The following is a 4,995-nucleotide window of genomic DNA, read 5'->3' as shown; positions in this document are numbered from 1 at the left end:
AGGGCCTGTGGTCTCAGAGATCCAGTCTGTGAATGTTTGTTGAATATCTACTACATGCGAAATACTTTTCAGTGAGCAAGTTGAGCCAAAAATTTGACTCTTGCAGACCTTAACATCTGGTGAGAAAGCAGACAGAGTAAGCACATCAGGAAAATCAGTGTGGGGCAGAGTATCTCCTGCAATTGACAAAAGGAAATGAGTTGAATTCAGCGACTGAGAATGGAGGTTGAGCCCAGGAGATAAAATGGAAAAGGGCCGGGGAGAGGATATTCGAGCCAAAGGTCAAGGTCAACTCCTGGGGTTCAGATTTGCACAGTCAAGGAGTGGTGTCTTTTGTTTGTTTGGTTGGTTGGTTGTGGGGTTTGCTTGTTTTAATTGTTTGCTTTAATTGTTTTAATTGTTTAATTTAATTGGTTTAGTCTTTTTGAGACAGGGTTTCTCTGTGTAACCCTGGGTGTCCTGGAATTTGTACTGTAGACCAGGCTAGCCTCGAACTCAGAGATCCACCTTCCTCAGCCTCCCGAGGGAATAAACGCATGCACCAGACTGTGGCAGGTATCTCTCTCCTGTAGTTCAGCCAAGCTCTCCCGCTAAGGTCAGAGCACATGCGCAGTGTCCCACTAAGGTCAGAGCGCATGCGCAGTGTCCCACTAAGGTCAGAGCGCATGCGCAGTGTTATGTGGTAGTGCTACAGCTGGCTGCTTCACCCGGAGACCAGCCGTTTGCCAAGTCCACTGTTGAGGCTTGAAGCCTCCCTTTCTACAACTTCTTTGCTGGAGACTGGGAAGCAGGTGTTTGTGGTTAGTTTCCTGATTTGGGCTGTGAACTGGGGGTTCCCCCACTTTAGAAGCCAAATCTCTGTATCCAAATGGGCAACCCTAAGCCATGGGGATTTCCTTTGTGTTCTGGTTGCTGTGAGGATCTCAGTGACAAAAGAAAAGGAGTTGGCTGACTTTGCCATTTGAGTGTGAATAGTCCCTACAGTTCCCTTACTTCAGAAGGGCAGGGGCTTCCTGTCGGGCTCCTCTTGGGTGAGTGCCTGGCCTGGCGTACAGACAAAGGCAGCAGAGGACACAAGAACTGAAATTAACATGTATCAAATGCTTCCTTAGCGTCCACAGCTTCCGGGGCTCATCCCAATTAAGCCTCAGAAGAGCTCTGTGAGGTCAGTGCGATGGATCCGATTTCTCATTTTAGAGATGATGTCACGAGACTTGGAGAGCTTGGGTGTATCCTACAAGGTCACAGAGCCAGCCAAGTACATGGCTGGATTCTCACCCAGGCCAGCCTCTGCCCGAACCACCCAGGCCAGGGTGGTCACTTGACAGGGGACCCTGGGATTTGGACTCAGCCTGGACTTCATGCTGTAGTTTGGACCAAGTCCACATATCTACTCATTGATTCACCAAGTATTGATCAATTTGCCTGTGAATGCTGGGGCTGGAGCACAGAGCAGTGATGTCATCTCTGAAGAGCTCATGGTTTGGCTGTGGGGTTTGTGAGCACAGCATCTGTGTTGTTCAGGGACAGCAGAAGAGGTGACAGCTATCATCCGCTGTAGGGGCGGGGAAGGGATGTGCCCTTTGTGTAGGAGGAAGGCTCTCCTTGGCTTCCTAGGCATGCAAAGGAAAGAGCAAGGGGTTGGGGACGTGATCACACCTGTGATACTTGGGATGCCAGGGGTCTGACAATCAGAGAAGTTTTCGCCTTGCAGGGCTGTGGACCACCACCGTCCAGGCTCCACGCTGGAGTCTCTGAAGCAGATACTTCTGGAATCTTAAGCTAGTGACTGTGCTTGCTGAGAGCGGTCTCAATTCTGTGAGAGGAACTTCCTTCTCTCCACCCTGTGTTCACCCCTCATTTCCTTCATGCTTCCTTCCATGAGTCACACTTTAAAAAGAAATAAAGCACAGCTCATTCTGTGGCCAAGGATGGCCTTGAACTTTATAGGTCCTCCTGCCTCTGCTTCCCTCTGACTCCTTCTGAAGTCACTGGTGTGCACCACCACACCCACTTTATGTGGCGCTGAGGGTTGAGCCCAGGGCTTTGGACACGCTAGGCAAATACTCTCCCACCTGAGCCACACCCCAGCCTTTGCTGTTTTTGAGATAGGGTCTCACTGTGTAATCCACATTGGCCTCCTGTTTATGACCTTCTAGCCTTTATATCCCGATTGCTGGGGTTATAGATGTGCAACCACACTGGGCTTCTTTCTTTTGGCTTTAAGGACACCCCAGCCCACCCCTACCCCCCGAGTACACTCCATTTTCCATGAAATAATCCTGACAAAAAACACATGAGGCCATTGCTCTTCACCTCTGTCTCTGTCTCTCTCTGTCTCTGTCTCTCTGTCTCTGTCTTTGTCTGTCTCTGTCTCTCTGCCTCTGTCTCTCTCTGTCTCTGTCTCCTCTGTCTCTGTCTTTGTCTCTCTCTGTCTCTCTATCTCTGTCTGTCTCTCTCTGTCTCTGTCTACTCTGTCTCTGTCTTTGTCTCTTTCTGTCTCTGTCTCTCTGTCTCTGTCATCTCTGTCTCTGTCTTTGTCTCTCTCTCTGTCTCTCTGCCTCTGCCTCTCTCTGCCTCTGTCTCTCTCTGTCTCTCTGTCTCTGTCTACTCTGTCTCTGTCTTTGTCTCTTTCTGTCTCTGTCTCTCTGTCTCTGTCATCTCTGTCTCTCTCTCTGTCTCTCTGCCTCTGCCTCTCTTTGTCTCTGTCTCCTCTGTCTCTGTCTTTGTCTCTCTGTCTCTCTGTCTCTCTCTCTGTCTTTGTCTCTCTGTCTCTCTGCCTCTGCCTCTCTCTGTCTCTGTCTCCTCTGTCTCTGTCTTTGTCTCTCTGTCTCTCTGTCTGTCTCTCTCTGCCTTTGTCTCTCTGTCTCTCTGTCTCTGTCTCTCTCCTCTCTCTCAGGTGCCCATCTGGGAAATGAGAAGACTGAACTACACAGTGGAGTATTGAGCGTGTTTGCCAGGAGGTTATGCTCAGTCCAGAAGGATGATTTAGGTCCAGCCCTTCCCCTTCAGGAACTCTGTAGTGCAAACCTCACTGCAATCCCCATGAGACGTTCTCATGATTGATACCGACAGAGCACCTGGGACTGTGGAGGACAGGCTGGACTTGGCCTTAAAGAAGAATTCATGGGGGCTGGGGGTGACATTGAACCTGTTCTGGGAAAATGAGTGGGGTTTTCCCCTCACAGCAAAAGCAAAGGGAGGACAACATGAACAAAGAAAGCCCACACCTTGCCTGGGAGAAAATGGTCATTACACTCCAAGCCCCAAAGATGAGGGTGAGTGGCCTTCAGAGCAGAGAGTGGGTGAGTCCTCATTATCGTGGCCTTGGGGGCTGCACTGGGATCTTCCACTGTCTTTTTCCAGAAGCTGTGATGATCATACTCACACTGAGAAACTCACTCGTCAGCAGGAAGATAGATTGCTGAGGGTGTTGGACTGAAGGCAGAGGGACCCGCTGGGAAGTCACTGCAATTGTTGCCGTGAAAAATGGCAAGATGAAAGCAGGTATTCAAGAGTGATTTGTAAAACATGATGCACTAGCGGGGGATGGGGGAGGACGATGGGTGCTCGGATGGCGTCTGCGGGATGAAAATCTGGGAGGAGATGGGACATACTAGGAGGAAAATAGAATGGTCATGCGAAGGTATGCAAAAGCCGATGGGGGGAGGGGTCAAGAAGAGGCTTGATGGAGGTGGTACAGCATAAAGAGCCCAAATTGTGATAGCATTGACATCCAGAAGAGCCGTGGTAGCTGAGTGGCAGGATTAGAGTCTATTGTACTTAGTGACACAGGCAGTGGCTCAATGGCTTTTTGAAGAAGTATGGAGCTGAGCAAAGGAGAAGGCAGTGGCTAGGAGTCGGTGGAATGATAGACAACTTGTTGTCTCCCAACACTCTGTTCCTTGATTCTTACTTCCTAGGAGAACTCTAATTTTGTGGGGGTACAGTATGGATGGGCATGGAGTGGAGACATCTATATTGGGTATGTTTTTCAGTCACTTTCGCCTTATCATTTGAGACAAAGTCTGCTTTAATTACCTGTTTCCAGGAAGCAGAAGGAAATGAATGCTGGGCTGTACCTAGCCTTCTTCTATGCAGTCCTGGACTCAAGCCCATGGAAAGGTGCTACACACACCTTAGGAGGTGTGGCCTTGTTGGGACAGGTATGGCCTTGTTGGAGGAAGTATGTCACTGTGGGGTGGGCTTTGAGACCCTCTTCCTAGCTGCCTGAAAGACAGGAGTCTTTCAGCTCCTGGCTTCTTTGGATAAAGATGAAGAACTCTCAGCTCCTTCTCCAGCACCATGCCTGCCTGCACACTGCTTCCCACATTGATGATAATGGACTAAACCTTTGAACCTGTAAGCCAGTCCCAATTAAATGTCCTTTATAAGAATTGCCTTGGTCATGGTGTCTCTTCACAGCAATGGAAGCCCTAACTAAGATAGTCATTCTAGATCCTACCAAGTTGATAATCAATGTTAAGCACCACAGGGCGTTTCACTAAACCTCAAACCTGCTGATTTGTCTAGGCTGACCCCCAGTAAACTCCTGGGATCTATCGTCTCTCTGCCTCCCCAGTGCTTAGGTTATAGCCATTATTGATGCGCCCAGCTTTTTAAGGTGCTGGGCATCTAATTCAAGTTCTCAAGCTTGCACAAATACTTCACCGACTGGGCTGTTAACTCAATCTCAGAACCTTAGTCTTATTGCATTTTCCACTACAATCCAGTGTCACCTTTCTAACTTGGAGTCTCTGAGATGTGAGCTGATGAATTCAAATCAATCATGCAATCCTAGTCCTCTTTGCCATAATTTTTGATCATTAATTACTGGCTGAAGTCCACCAGTATCCCCAGTTACTGGCTCATTTCTAGGCATAGACACTTAACTGTGGTCATATATACGTGTGTGTGTGTGTGTGTGTGTGTGTGTGTGTGTGTGTGTGTGTGTTCAACTGATGATGGTGGCCTTATGAGCATGACAGAGCTAAG

General features: G+C 48.8%; 1 long non-coding RNA gene across 1 annotated transcript; it reads left to right on the top strand.

Moving 5' to 3' along the window:
- Positions 1 to 672: 672 nt before the first annotated feature.
- On the top strand, positions 673 to 4,372 carry LOC116080449. The gene is made up of 4 exons (XR_004114436.1): positions 673 to 800; positions 3,189 to 3,278; positions 3,367 to 3,507; positions 4,052 to 4,372. It is a non-coding gene; the product is annotated as an uncharacterized LOC116080449 (long non-coding RNA).
- The last annotated feature ends 623 nt before the right edge of the window (positions 4,373 to 4,995 follow it).

Source organism: Mastomys coucha, unplaced genomic scaffold, assembly GCF_008632895.1.
Source record: "Mastomys coucha isolate ucsf_1 unplaced genomic scaffold, UCSF_Mcou_1 pScaffold6, whole genome shotgun sequence".
Lineage (NCBI taxonomy): Eukaryota > Metazoa > Chordata > Mammalia > Rodentia > Muridae > Mastomys > Mastomys coucha.
Note: the sequence above shows the minus strand (reverse complement) of the source record. Positions and strands in the feature narration are given on the sequence as shown.